The sequence below is a fragment of the Pseudophryne corroboree genome, chromosome 6, assembly GCF_028390025.1.
Source record: "Pseudophryne corroboree isolate aPseCor3 chromosome 6, aPseCor3.hap2, whole genome shotgun sequence".
Taxonomy (NCBI): domain Eukaryota; kingdom Metazoa; phylum Chordata; class Amphibia; order Anura; family Myobatrachidae; genus Pseudophryne; species Pseudophryne corroboree.
In genome coordinates this window covers 763,998,930-764,014,935 of record NC_086449.1, presented here as the reverse complement: position 1 = coordinate 764,014,935, position 16,006 = coordinate 763,998,930, and the positions used below count along the sequence as shown (strand labels likewise).

General features: G+C 48.5%; 1 protein-coding gene and 1 long non-coding RNA gene across 4 annotated transcripts in view; one reads left to right on the top strand and one right to left on the bottom strand.

Moving 5' to 3' along the window:
• The window catches only part of ARAP3 (ArfGAP with RhoGAP domain, ankyrin repeat and PH domain 3), a 289,723-nt gene that overhangs the window by 14,308 nt on the left and 259,409 nt on the right, over positions 1-16,006 (bottom strand). The gene's annotated exons all lie outside the window — the stretch shown is intronic.
• LOC134935681 (uncharacterized) lies at positions 3,856-12,440 on the top strand. The gene is made up of 3 exons (XR_010180339.1): positions 3,856-3,905; positions 10,426-10,509; positions 11,698-12,440. It is a non-coding gene; the product is annotated as an uncharacterized LOC134935681 (long non-coding RNA).

Genomic DNA, 16,006 nt, shown 5'->3' with positions numbered 1-16,006 from the left:
CAGCCTAACCCTAATCTCCCCCACCCCCACCGCCTAACCCTAACCTCCCCATTCCACAGCGTAACTCCAATCTCCCGCACCCCCACAGCCTAACCCTAATCACCCCCACAGCCAAACCCTAACCTCCCCCATTCCACAGCGTAACCCCAATCTCCCGCACCCCCACAGCCTAACCCTAATCTCCCCTATTCCACACCCTAACCCTAATCTCCCTCACCCCCACAGCCTAACCCTAATCTCCCCCATTCCACAGTTTAACCCTAATCTCCTCCACCCCCACAGCCTAACCCTAATCTCCCCTACCCCCACAGCCTAACCCTAACCTACCCCATTCCACAGCCTAATCCTAACCTCCCCCATTCCACAGCCTAACCCTAATCTCCCCCATTCCGCAGCCTAACCCTAACGTCCCCCATTCCACAGCCTAACCCTAATCTCCCCCACACCCTAACTTTAATCTACCCCACCCCAACAGCCTAACCCTAACCTACTTCATTCTGCAGCCTAACTATAATCTTCCCCACCCACACAGCCTAACCCTATCCTCCCCCATTCCACAGCCTAACCCTAATCTCCCCCACCCCAACAGCCTAACCCTAATCTGCCCCACCCCAACAGCCTAACCCTAACCTCCCCCATTCCACAGTGTAACCCCAATCTCCCGCACTCCCACAGCCTAACCCTAATCTCCCCCATTCCACACCCTAACCCTAATCTCCCCCACCCCCACAGCCTAACCCTAATCTCCCCCATTCCACAGTTTAACCCTAATCTCCCCCACCCCCACAGCCTAACCCTTATCTCCCCCACCCCCACAACTTAACCCTAACCTACCCCATTCCATAGCCTAACCCTAACCTCCCCCATTCCGCAGCCTAACCCTAACCTCCCCCATTCCACAGCCTAACCCTAATCTCCCCCACACCCTAACCTTAATCTCCCCCACCCCCACAGCCTAACCCTAACCTCCCCCATTCTGCAGCCTAACTGTAATCTTCCCCACCCCCACAGCCTAACCCTATCCTCCCCCATTCCACAGCCTAACCCTAATCTCCCCCACCCCAACAGCCTAACCCTAACTTCACCCATTCCACAGCGTAACCCCAATCTCCCGCACCCCCACAGCCTAACCCTAATCTCCCCCATTCCACATCCTAACCCTAATCTCCCCCACCCCCACAGCCTAGCCCTAATCTCCCCCACCCCCACAGCCTAACCCTAATCTCCCCCACCCCCACAGCCTAACCCTAACCTACCCCATTCCACAGCCTAACCCTAACCTCCCCCATTCCGCAGCCTAACCCTAACCTCCCCCATTCCACAGCCTAACCCTAATATCCCCCACACCCTAACCTTAATCTCCCCCACCCCCACAGCCTAACCCTAACCTCCCCCATTCTGTAGCCTAACTGTAATCTTCCCCACCCACACAGCCTAACCCTATCCTCCCCCATTCCACAGCCTAACCCTAATCTCCCCCACCCCAACAGCCTAACCCTAACCTCCCCCATTCCGCAGCTAACCCTAATCTCCCCCACCCCCACAGTTTAATCCTATCCTCCCCATTCCACAGCCTAACCCTAACCTCCCACACAGCCTAACCCTAATCTCCCATACAGCCTAACCCTAATCTCCCCCACAGCCTAACCCTAATCTCTCCCATTCCACAGCCTAACCCTAATCTCCCACACAGCCTAACCTTAATCTCCCACACAGCATAACCCTAATCTCCTCCATTCCACAGCCTAACCCTAATCACTCCCATTCCACAGCCTAACCCTAATCACTCCCATTCCACAGCCTAACCCTAAATTCCCCCACTGCCTTACCCTATCCTCCCCCATTCTGCAGCCTAACCCTAACCTAGCCCATTCCGCAGCCTAACCCTAATCTCCCTCACCCCCACAGCCTAACCCTATCCTCCCTCATTCCACAGCCTAACCCTAATCTCCCCCAAAGCCTAACCCTAATCTCCCACATCCCACAGCCTAACATAACCCTCTCCCTAGTGCCTGCAGGTAACCGCAACCACGGGATTGGTCAGGATTCTGCAGATCTTCTGAGTGTTGGGATCCTGACTGTTGGTATATAGACCACATCCCGATAGGAGCAGCAGTATGTAAGGAAGTAATGATAGCCTCCAGTAACAGTGTCATGGTTCCCTGACTGTGAATGTGTGAGCAGATAAGGCTGCACTTGTGCATTCATGGAATAGATTCTTACTGTAGCACACACGCATGAGATAAAAATGTTGCGACTACGCAGCACATCTGAAGGAGCATTGGAAAAAATCATTGCTGTATCAGAACATGTTACTCAGATCTTTTCTATAGATTGGTGTTATATTGAAGTTTATTATATGCTCAGATAACTGGTCTGATGATTCTGTAAATGATTACAGCACAGGGAATTATAAGATATTACGGTTTGTGTTTTCATTTCAGGAGCAATACAATTCAGACTGGCACTATATGGGAGCAATACTGGCATTTGGAGGTGCGATAATATACAACATCGGTCAGGCTGTATGTCTTTACAGAATGCCGGGCAGGAACAAGATCATTATTCACCTTAAGCTGGCGTTCTGTTTGGTGGCATTATGTGCTCTTATTACCAGTATCCTTTTCATGTGATAGACAATTTGGATTCAACTACTGTCTGATTGGGAAGAAGTCAGGATCCCGGCAATCGGGATCTCAGCAGTCAGAATATGACGCCGGAATCCCGACACTATTCTGAAAGTCGACACCGGCATCCAAAATGGGTGCACCATCTCAGCGAAGGAATCCTGACAGCCGCGATGCTGAGCGAAGAGACGTAGCTGGAGACATAAACCACAAGGGGGGTTTACGTTTAGGGGGGGGGTAGGATTAGGCTGCGAGGAGATGGGGTTAGGGTTAGGCACCCCCCCTTGGCGGGTTAGGCTATGGGCGGAAGGGTTATGTTTAGGCAGCAGAGTTGGGGGGTTAGGTTTAGGCACCTCCAGGGGGTGGTTAGGGTTAGGCTACAGGTAGGGAGGGTTAGGGTATAGGGGAAGGGTTAGGTTTAGGCAGCGGGGATGGGGGGGCGTTAGGATTAGGCACCTCCAGAGGCTGGTGAGGGTTAGGCACCAAGGAGCAAGGTTAAGGTTAGGCTACAGGTAGGGAGGGTTAGGTGTTTGGGGAGAACACCACTTACTCACCCCTGTTGGCTGTTTAATCAGCGGGATACCGGCGCCGGTATTTCGAACGCTGGGATCCCGTGCCTCAGGATCTCATACTCTCATTGGCAACTGGATTTAAAGGTACAATAATATTAAATACAAAACCAGGCTGGGTTTGTATGTAATTGGAATACCTCTATAAGGCCAACGTCCAAAACCGTCAAGGATGCAGCGGCTGTGAAAGGTGCTGCATAGTAAATATGTACAAAAGAATGTTGGAGGGGAAACTACAGGATTTTGGGAAATTATACATTTAGGGCCCAGATTTATCAAGCATTGGAGAGTGATACATTTCACAGAGATAAAGTACCAGCCAATCAGCTCAGCTCCTAAATGCCATGTTACCGGCTGTGTTTGAATAATGACAGTTAGGAGCTGATTGGCTGGCAGTTTATCACTGTACAATTTATCACTCTCCAAGGCTATATAAAGCGGGACCTACAGTATATAGTATACAGCAAAAGGGCAAGCACTTACAAGGCAAAATCATGCCCTGTAAGTGATTGCCCCTTTAAAAAAATGCCCAAGGTCAGCTGGCATCCCGCACCCCCGGCGATCTCAGACTCCATTACCGCCCGCTGTAAGGGTTGGTTTAACTTCATTTATCTTGCTAAAATAATGTTCTCCTGAATATATCCACCTCTCAGTTATTACATGTAAGGTGACACTGATACATGGCTGTCACGGAGCACTGTGTCAGAAGGTATGTTTCATACACTGTACATGTATGTAATCAATGTGTCCCAGGTACACATATATAGTGTCTCCCATTTCTGCTGCACATTTACACTGACCTGGGCAGACTGTCACCTGAGTGACGGTACAGTTACCCCAACTCAGCGTGACAGCGCCCAGACACATGGCCAAGAACCTGGTTCCTGCCCCACTCCCTGGTCACAGAGTGTTTCCTGTGGGCCGTGTCCCCGCATCCTCATGTGGCACAGTGCAGGTGTCAGAGCTCCACATCCACATACTGACGGTAATAACATGTAACTGTGCTGCTATGGCACATCAGGAGAGATTCCAGGTCAGCAAGCATGTTATTATTATTATTATTATTATGACAGACAGAATACGCAAGCCTAATGAGAATTAATTTAATTGAAGTGTCTAACGTACAGAACCCCCACTTTCCACATATAGACCTCGTTAATGGGTGGACAGCTCACAAACGAATGAATAAAACTAACACATGTGTCTCCTGTGTAGTTGTCTCAATATGAAAGTAGCATTTAATAGTCCCAGGAAGTCTGGGTAATGAAAGCTAATATATTATATCCTGTTTTTGTGGAAAGTGGGGGCAATGTGGCGCTGTATGAGATCTGAAGCAAGCCGTAGGGAGGGTATGGGGGTCCCCTAAATGACTTCCTCAGGGACAAGCAATGCAATTGGATGTGACCTCTCCCTTGTGGGCGCTAGATCCTTTTGAATATCACATCTCCAATAAGGATAATAGATATCAAATATGATAAAATTAGAGATGTGCACCGGAAATTTTTCGGGTTTTGCGTTTTGGTTTTGGATTCGGTTCCGCGGCCGTGTTTTGGATTCGGACGCGTTTTGGCAAAACCTCCCTTAAAAATTTTTGTCGGATTCGGGTGTGTTTTGGATTCAGGTGGTTTTTTTTCAAAAAACCCTCAAAAACAGCTTAAATCATAGAATTTGGGGTAATTTTGATCCTATAGTATTATTAACCTCAATAACCATAATTTCCACTCATTTCCTGTCTATTCTGAACACCTCACAAAATTATTTTTAGTCCTAAAATTTGCACCGAGGTCGCTGGATGACTAAGCTAAGCGACCCAAGTGGGCGGCACAAACACCTGGCCCACCTAGGAGTGGCACTGCAGTGTCAGACAGGATGGCACTTAAAAAATTGGCCCCAAACATCACATGATGCAAAGATAAAAAAAAAAAAAAAAAAGAGGTGCAAGATGGAATTGTCCTTGGGCCCTCCCACCCACCCTTATGTTGTATAAACAGGACATGCACACTTTAACAAACCCATCATTTCAGCGACAGGGTCTGCCACACGACTGTGGCTGAAATTACTGGTTGGTTTGGGCCCCCACCAAAAAAAGAAGCAATCAATCTCTCCTTGCTCAAACTGGCTCTACAGAGGCAAGATGTCCACCTCATCATCATCCTCCGATTCCTCACCCCTTTCACTGTCTACATCCCCCTCTCACAGAGTATTAATTCGTCCCCACTGGAATCCACCATCTCAGGTCCCTGTGTACTTTCTGGAGGCAATTGATGGTGAATGTCTCCACGGAGGAATTGATTATAATTCATTTTGATGAACATCATCTTCTCCACATTTTGTGGAAGTAACCTCGTACGCCGATCGCTGACAAGGTGACCGGCTGCACTAAACACTCTTTCGGAGTACACACTGGAGGGGGGGCAACTTAGGTAAAATAAAGCCAGTTTGTGCAAGGGCCTCCAAATTACCTCTTTTTCCTGCCAGTATACGTACGGACTGTCTGACGTGCCTACTTGGATGCGGTCACTCATGTAATCCTCCACCATTCTTTCAATGGTGACAGAATCATATGCAGTGACAGTAGACGACATATCAGTAATCGTTGGCAGGTCCTTCAGTCCGGACCAGATGTCAGCACTCGCTCCAGACTGCCCTGCATCACCGCCAGCGGGTGGGCTCGGAATTCTTAGCCTTTTCATCGCAGCCCCAGTTGCGGGAGAATGTGAAGGAGGAGCTGTTGACAGGTCACATTCCGCTTGAGTTGACAAGTGTCTCACCAGCAGGTCTTTGAACATGTGTCTGCCGGAAAGAGAGATACAACGTAGGCTTTAAACCTAGGATCGAGCACGGTGGCCAAAATGTAGTGCTCTGATTTCAACAGACTGACCACCCGAGAATCCTGGTTAAGCGAATGAAGGGCTCCATCCACAAGCCCCACATGCCTAGCGGAATCGCTCCGTTTTAGCTCCTCCTTCAATCTCTCCAGCTGCTTCTGCAAAAGCCTGATGAGGGGAATGACCTGACTCAGGCTGACAGTGTCTGAACTGACTTCACGTGTGGCAAGTTCAAAGGGTTGCAGAACCTTGCACAACACTGAAATCATTCTCCACTGCGCTAGAGTCAGGTGCATTCCCCCTCCTTTGCCTATATCGTAGGCAGATGTATAGGCTTGAATGGCCTTTTGCTGCTCCTCCATCCTCTGAAGCATATAGAGGGTTGAATTCCACCTCGTTACCACCTCTTGCTTCAGATGATGGCGGGGCAGGTTCAGGAGTGTTTGCTGGTGCTCCAGTCTTCGGCACGCGGTGGTTGAATGCCGAAAGTGGCCCGCAATTCTTCGGGCCACCGACAGCATCTCTTGCACGCCCCTGTCATTTTTAAAAAAATTCTGCACCACCAAATTCAATGTATGTGCAAAACATGGGACGTGCTGGAATTTGCCCACATGTAATGCACGCACAATATCGGTGGCGTTGTCCGATGTCACAAATCCCCAGGAGAGTCCAATTGGGGTAAGCCATTCTGCGATGATGTTCCTCAGTTTCCGTAAGAGGTTGTCAGGTGTGTGCCTCTTATGGAAAGCGGTGATACAAAGCGTAGCCTGCCTAGGAATGAGTTGGCGTTTGCGAGATGCTGCTACTGGTGCCGCCGCTGCTGTTCTTGCTGCGGGAGGCAATACATCTACCCAGTGGGCTGTCACAGTCATATAGTCCTGAGTCTGCCCTGCTCCATTTGTCCACATGTCCGTGGTTAAGTGGACATTGGGTACAACTGCATTTTTTAGGACACTGGTGAGTCTTTTTCTGACGTCTGTGTACATTCTCGGTATCGCCTGCCTAGAGAAGTGGAACCTAGATGGTATTTGGTACTGGGGACACAATACTTTAAGCAATTCTCTAAGTCCCTGTGAACTAATGGAGGATACCGGACACACGTTTAACACCAACACAGCTGCAAAGGCCTGAGTTATCCGCTTTGCAGCAGGATGACTGCTGTGATATTTCATCTTCCTCACAAAGGACTGTTGGACAGTCAATTGCTTACTGGAAGTAGTACAAGTGGTCTTCCGACTTCCCCTCTGGGATGACGATCGACTCCCAGCAGCAACAACAGCAGCGCCAGCAGCAGTAGGCGTTACACTCAAGGATGCATCGGAGGAATCCCAGTCAGGAGAGGACTCGTCAGACTTGCTAGTGACATGGATGCAGGACAATTGGCGTTCCTGTCTAAGGAGGAAATTGACACTGAGGGAGTTGGTGGTGTGGTTTGCAGGAGCTTGGGTACAAGAGGAAGGGATTTAGTTGTCAGTGGACTGCTTCCGCTGTCACCCAAAGTTTTTGAACTTGTCAATGACTTCTGATGAATGCACTCCAGGTGACGTATAAGGGAGGATGTTCCTAGGTGGTTAACGTCCTTACCCCTACTTATTACAGCTTGACAAAGGCAACACACAGCTTGACACCTGTTGTCCGCATTTCTGTTAAAATAATTCCACACCGAAGAGGTGATTTTTTTTTGTAATTTTACCAGGCATGTGAATGGCCATATTCATCCCATGGACAACAGGTGTCTCCCCGGGTGCCTGACTTAAACAAACCACCTCACCATCAGAATCCTCCTTGTCAATTTCCTCCTCAGCGCCAGCAACACCCATATCCTCATCCTGGTGTACTTCAACAGTGACATCTTCAATTTGACTATCAGGAACTGGACTGTGGGTGCTCCTTCCAGCACTTGCAGGGGGCGTGCAAATGGTGGAAGGCGCCACCTCTTCCCGTCCAGTGTTGGGAAGGTCAGGCATCGCAACCGACACAATTGGACTCTCCTTGGGGATTTGTGATTTAGAAGAACGCACAGTTCTTTGCTGTGCTTTTGCCAGCTTAAGTCTTTTCATTTTTCTAGCGGGAGGATGAGTGCTTCCATCCTCATTTGAAGCTAAACCACTAGTTATGAACATAGGCCAGGGCCTCGGCCGTTCCTTGCCACTCCGTGTCGTAAATGGCATATTGGCAAGTTTACGCTTCTCCTCATACGCTTTTAATTTTGATTTTTGGGTCATTTTACTGATCTTTAGTTTTTTGGATTTTACATGCTCTCTACTATGACATTGGGCATCGGCCTTGGCAGACGACGTTGATGGCATTTCATGGTCTCGGCCATGACTAGTGGCAGCAGCTTCAGCACGAGGTGGAAGTGGATCTTGATCTTTCCCTATTTTACCCTCCACATTTTTGTTCTCCATTTTTTAATGTGTGGAATTATATGCCAGTAATATATCAACAGCAATGGCCTACTGTACTGTACTATATGTATACTGCTGGTCACCAAAATGCTGCACTGTCCTACTGTATACTGCTCACAATAATGCAGCACAGATATGGATAGTATACTTGACACAGAGCTGCAAGATACAACAATGGCCTACTGTACTGTACTATATGAATACTGCTGGTCACCAAAATGCTGCACTGTCCTACTATATACTGCTCACAATAATGCAGCACAGATATGGATAGTATACTTGACACAGAGTTGCAAGATACAGCAATGGCCTACTGTACTGTACTATATGTATACTGCTGGTCACCAAAATGCTGCACTGTCCTACTATATACTGCTCACAATAATGCAGCACAGATATGGATAGTATACTTGACACAGAGATGCAAGATACAGCAATGGCCTACTGTACTGTACTACTATAATTATATACTGGTGGTCCCCACAATGCAGCACACTGAGCACAGATATTTGCAGCACACTGAGCACAGATATGGAGCGTTTTCAGGCAGAGAAAGTAGATATTTTCAGCACACTGAGCACAGATATTTGCAGCACACTGAGCACAGATATTTGCAGCACACTGAGCACAGATACAGAGCTTTTCAGGGAGAGAACGCAGCCACGTCCTCTTCGTTCAATCTCCAATGCACGAGTGAAAATGGCGGCGACGCGTGGCTCTTTATATAGAATACGAATCTCGCGAGAATCCGACAGCGGGATGATGACGTTCGGGGGCGCGTTCGGGTTAACCGAGCAAGGCGGGAAGATCCGAGGCTGCCTCGGAATCGTGTAAAATAGGTGAAGTTCGAGGGGGTTCGGATCTCGGAGAACCGAACCCGCTCATCTCTAGATAAAATGATAAAGTAAAAATTAAATTTAATATAAAAACAAGTGTGTGAACATAGGATATAAAATGTGATATAAAACATGAGGCTTTGCCCTGCTGTGCCTTTTCCACCATCAAGACAGACACCTTTTGTATGCTGAGGGTCACGTGGACGGCTATTGGGAATCTAATCTCCGGAGCCATTAGCAGGGTATTTCCCGGAGTACTCTGCTTTTTCTCAACACCTGCGGCTCCCACCCACCCCATGGGTATGATTATCTTCCTGCCTTCATTGTGATTGCACCTCATGTTTTATATCACATTTTATATCCAATGTTCACACACTTGTTTTTATATTAAATTTAATTTTTACTTTATCATTTTATCATATTTGATATCTGTTATCCTTATTGGAGATTTGATATTCAAAAGGATCTAGCGCCCACAAGGGAGAGGTCACATCCAATTGCATATTATATCCTGTGACTTCTTATGCTGGTTTCCTGTGTAACTGACCAACTCATCTGTGACAAACAAGCAGCCGTAGGGATGATCAGCGATGATTACAAATCATCAATGGTTGGTGAACAATGTCAAATAGTATTGTCATCGATGGCAGAGAACCAATGGTTCTCCACCATTGATGGTATAGAGACAACAATGCTTTTTTTTTTTCAACTTCCTGCTTATTGCCGGGTACGAGCCTAGCTCCGCTCCCCAGAGGACCTACGAAACCCTACCCTATGCTCTGATTGGCCGGCGGCATATTAATCTATAGCACAGGGATGGCCATCGATGGTTGAAACCATTGACTGTTTACCTGTGAATAGTTTATATCATCAAGGTTAACCACCGATTAACCCACTGATGGCCATCCCTAAGCAGCTGTACTATCCATACCCCTCCCCTCTGTCACTCCCATCTGTATGCACTGTGGAGTAACCAGGGGAGGGGCACTGACAACGCCTCTGCATGTGTGACCAGCTGAGTGTAACTAGTATGCAGGAGCGCCGTGTCACAGCATCTGCTGCACCTGTAACATGGAGTATCAGCGGGAGATAAAGCTCAGCTTCCATAATACAGTGATTACACAGTAACTTATTACATGTTCTTCTTTTCCTTTAAGGTTAACATCATCGCTGTAGTGGCGGAGTGGATTCTGGCAATTGGCCTCATGCTCATCATCCTCACATACATGCCAGATTTTCAGGTATGAAAACTTACAAGTACAAATGTAAATGTTTACTGAGCTCCAGTTTGTAAGTTACTTACATGTACAATTTTCTACGGTTAGTCCCGGCACTGAGGATACCAGCAGTCATGTGACAGACGCCGGAACACCAAAAGGCCGACATCCCAAGGGCACCTTGTTAGGGTTAAGACCGGGGAGGGGGTGATAGGGTTAGGCACTAGAGAGTGGTTAGCTGAAGCCCCACCCTCCCAGAGTCTTAGACCAAGCCGCCACTCCCTGGGTACTAGCCTTAGTCACCACCCCAGACGGGTTAGGGAAGAGAGCAGGGGAGGGGTAAAGTAATTACCCAGCCCCTGTTGGGATTCTCAGGGTCGGGATGCTGGTGTCAGTCATGTGACCACCGGCATCCCGACCACGGGATCCCGAATCACACCCTTTTATACAGATGTAGCAACTCTTATAGAGATAAAAAAAACTTTTTGGCCCAATTGCTCTTCTGTATTCTCCGATAGTTTTAAAATACTGCAACATTACTGGAGAATTATACTTGGATAGGTTTGGTCAGTGGTGCAGAGTTTGTGGTGGCAAATAAGGGTCTCCAGCCAACAACTCAGAGATTACACATAAATTACACTTTACTGTCGGCTCAAATGAAGCAAAAAAAGCAACAAACATCTTATCCCCCATTCTGGGCACAAACTCACGTATTGAGCCCTCTGGGAAGCGCAGCACTGACCAGATGTCCCCTGGGGCAGCTGTGGTGATGTCCCCAGGGGCCTGCGCAATGGCACAGCTCATACATCATTAATTACAGCCCTGCTCCTGGGACAGACCTCCCTCTGCCTCCCAACTGGTCATTTTGTAGCCAGCCTGCCCCTTGCAGGTCTGACTGTATTCTCAGCTCTCTTCTTAGCTGACAGCCCACCATAGGTGTGGTCACTATCAGTGGGGTTTCAGTGCCACTGAGGAAGTGTGACCTGGCTGGCCATGTGCAAATTCCCTGAGAAAGAACCCAACAATGGGTAATTTAACCCTTATTGCTCTGGCACAGTGTCACTCAGTGTGACGTTAATAATAAATTATGTTGTGAGGTAACTATGCAGCAACAGAGACAGTATTTAGCATCAGCTGACAGTCAGCTCCTTACTGGACCCTTATGGTCATCTCTACTAATAGTAATATGGTTTTTGTCTTCTCCTTTATCAGCAATTGTGTATAAAATGGCCACAGAAGCTGCTTGACGACTGGATATGTTTGAGGGAAGCGCTGCATGCTGGGACAGAATATCCATGACCACACTCCGGAAGACTTTGGCCCTATTATATCACTATCAGCGGAGCCATATGTAACATCAGGACGGAATGCCCATCGTGCTACCAGTGTGCAGCCAACCCCCACTGGCTGTCACACATCAATGTCCATGTCCCCATTACTGGGTCCGGAGGTGTCACCTTACTGCCATCTGTGTCTCCGGCGGCCACCTGAGCAATCCTGAGACCCTTCTGTAATGTGCAGTTCCTGCGGTTCTGCATCATGGGCACCATCTTGGACAGTATCACGTGATCCATTCTGACAAACCAGCCTTCACTAACTCCAGTCACGATTTAGACAGCCCAATAGTTCTAAGGGTGCCCTATTAAATCCAGAAAATGCTGTCTGCATATTACATCATTATCTGTGGATTAGTACCCTGGCTCCTGGTTCAATAACTGCTCCAGAGCCATCTGCTCCAGTGACATTGGCTCAAATCACATCCACAGTCAATGCAGGAGGTACCAAACACATATCCAACAGATTAAAGCAGCGCATTTTAGCACTACGGCACCGGACAGAGCGCCTCTCCTGGGCTTGTGACATCGCTAATTGGTCCCTGGAGGTCTGGCAACATGTGGTGTGGTCCTAAGGACTTGCAGCAAAATGGGGTCCCTTGACGTGGGCTGCAAGCTTAAATGCAATGATCAGTTCATGAAATAAAACCCCATTGTTTCTTATTGTGAGTGTTGATCTCTGTGATTTTTATTTTTACAATGTGGTCACATGCCCACCTCAAACCTGGAAATGGCGAGAGCAGGGGATTAATGTTTTGATAAATGTTGGTTAATTTTTTTACTTTTTTTGTGGTCACATCTTCTCATGCACCCCTGTGTAAGCTCATTTATTTTAACCTATGTCACCTGTTTTCCTAGTAGTTTGCATGTTATTGCATCCTATTACATGTGCAAGCTCTAAAAAAAAGGAACAAGTGTAGCGCTAAACTTGCACCTTTATAGAACTAGCACTGTTATATATCTAGCCCGTACTGTCTTATTGCAGAGTCCAATCAACACAGCGCTAATTAACGTTCTGCATTTTTGCATCCTTTGGATAAGCCGTAAACCTTCTTTTCTGACAGCTATTGATATTTGCTCCTATTCTACTTCTTCTCATTCTACTTATGTTTCAATTACCTGAACCTTTCTCCTTTATCTGCCGGTACTGAGACAAACCGTTTATTGGCGTATAACCTTTACTGAAGTATCACAAGGAGTCTCTCTGGGCAAAAACAAAAGCTATACTGTAAGGAGAAAATGTGAAAGACGTCAGCGGGTGTGTCATTTCAGGACTACAGTATATATAGGGCTAATGTATAATTTACCCCCAACAGGAATAAGGGTCGATTAAATTAGCTGTAAGTCCCCTTGCGGTGTGAGTAAATATGGCTATGTGCCTGTACACAAAAACCCACAAGTCTGGTGCAAGACCAGGCTGCAAGGGGTGGAAGTTGCAGCGCCACTTGCAGTGTTACCACACTGTTACCATGGAAACTCATCCCCCCAGGATAATGAATTGACCCCATCATTTCTAACCACAGAAATAAGAAATACTCAATTTTTCATGGATATAAATAATGAAGACAATTCCCCCCCCCCCCCCCCCCACCCAAAACGTGCAATCTTGTAGTCTATAGGCTACCATCTCTAATGCTATTAAAAGATGGCAATAGCCAGGGTCGGATTTGCCCAGTGAGGGGCCATGTGAATTCTTGGTGGGCCCACCTTCTTTATAGCTCCGCCTGCTACCATGGAGAGGATGGGGCCCATATAGTGCTGCAATGAGCGGCAGGTGTCTTTCCTGCACATCCTGCCGCTGCTTCAGGCTAACAGTAGGGTTCAGTAGTGCTAGATCCCCTCTGCCCACTGTCAGGACCTTCTGAAATCACGTGAGGGGGTCACAGGTGAGAGGCCCTTTCTCAGCTAGATCTATAATGATGGAGTGCCACAAGTGACTCCTGATGCCAACTCTCCACATGGCCCTCACAGTCATCTGAGCAGAGATGTAAATACCACAGCTGCTCTTTCAACACTTGTTTTTCTTAGTGTCTATTTTTGCTCTGTCACGAATGGACATTACCAAATTATTGGGGAGAAGCTGTTTCATTGTCTCTCTAGTTGGTGCACTTATAAAGAGTAAACACTGGCAGCAGCCTCTTTTCTAAGCCTAGGGCTGGATTAAGGTTTGTGGTTGCCCCAGGGCAACTAATTTGTGGAAGCTCCAACCAATAAAATGTACAGTATAAACAATAACCTATTCCAATATGCCACACATTGCACCTCAGTAAGCCACACAGAGCCCCCATGTTAATCTTATGTTCCCATGCACCCTCAGCAAGAAACCCTATATTATTATGTGCCAATGCCACACATTGCCCCTCCAGTATGCCACACAAACCTTTCTATATTAATATTATGTCCCAGTGCCCCCCCAGTGTGCCACAGAGCCTCCATACTATCACAGTGACCAAACAGTATGCCACACAGAGTCCCCCATATTATGTCCTGATGCCCACACAATATGCCATATATTGCCCCCCCCAGAATGCCACTCAGAAACCCCATCACATATATCTTAAGGTAGGAGCAGCTCTGTAAGTCACACTATGCATTCAGCAGCAACGTCGCTAGACATGCCACTCCCAATGTGACATGACCAATTGACCATGCCTTTAACAGGACGTGACAACCTCACCTTTTGGCTGTGTCCCACTTTCATGCCTTCACTTGTTGGGAGATACAGTATGTTCTACAGAACCAGCCATAAGAGGGCAGTAGATGTCCTCCTGGACTATTCATGCATGGACCTTACTGTGTCAATGGAGGCCAACTCAATAACATCGGGCCTGATTCAGGCACGGATGGAAAGAGTATAGCTGCTGCTTCCTTGGTGTCCTTTGCAACACCATCAGCCAGCTAAGTGACCCTCAGGTTATGCAGACCGGCGGCCGCTGCAGCTCCGTCACTATGGCCGGGAAATCTCCAATAGCAGATGGAGACCCTGACCTTGGCACGCCAAGAAAACGGAGGTGACACGCCTCTTATTCTGTGAAACTGAGCTCATTATCGCCCCGTTCCTAAACGGCTGCAGACTGTCAGTCACCTGACAACTGCAGCCTCACTGCACCCGAGGACGCAGGATTCATACTGCACACGCGCAGTACAGCACCTGACGTCTGCAGCCTCACTGCACCCGAGGACGCAAGATTCATACTGCACACGCGCAGTACAGCACCTGACGTCTGCAGCCTCACTGCACCCGAAGACGCAGGATTAATACTGCACATGTGCCATACAGAACCTGACGTCTGCAGCCTCACTGCACCCGAGGACGCAGGACACATACTGACAATGTACAGTACAGCACCTGACGCCTGTAGCCTCACTGCACCCGAGGACGCAGGACTCATACTGCACGTATACAGTACAGCACCTGATGTCTGCAGCCTCACTGCACCCGGGGACGCAGGATTCATACTGCACACGCGCAGTACAGCACCTGACGTCTGCAGCCTCACTGCACCCGGGGACGCAGGATTCATACTGCACAGTACAGCACCTGACGCCTGCAGCCTCACTGCACCCGAGGATGCAGGACTCATACTGCACGTATACAGTACAGCACCTGATGTCTGCAGCCTCACTGCCCCCGGGGACGCAGGATTCATACTGCACACATGCTGTACAGCACCTGACGTCTGCAGCCTCACTGCACCCGGGGACGCAGGATTCATACTGCACGTATACAGTACAGCACCTGATGTCTGCAGCCTCACTGCACCCGAGGACGCAGGATTCATACTGCACATGCGCAGTACAGCACCTGATGTCTGCAGCCTCACTGCACCCGAGGACGCAGGATTAATACTGCACATGTGCCATACAGCACCTGACGTCTGCAGCCTCACTGCACCCGAGGACGCAGGACTCATACTGCACACCCGCAGTACAGCACCTGACGCCTGCAGCCTCACTGCACCCGAGGACGCAGGACTCATACTGCACACCCGCAGTACAGCACCTGACGCCTGCAGCCTCACTGCACCCGAGGACGCAGGATTCATACTGCACACACGCAGTACAGCACCTGACGCCTGCAGCCTCACTGCACCCGAGGATGCAGGACTCATACTGCACACGCGCAGTACAGCACCTGACGCCTGCAGCCTCACTGCACCCGAGGACGCAGGACGCATACTGCACAC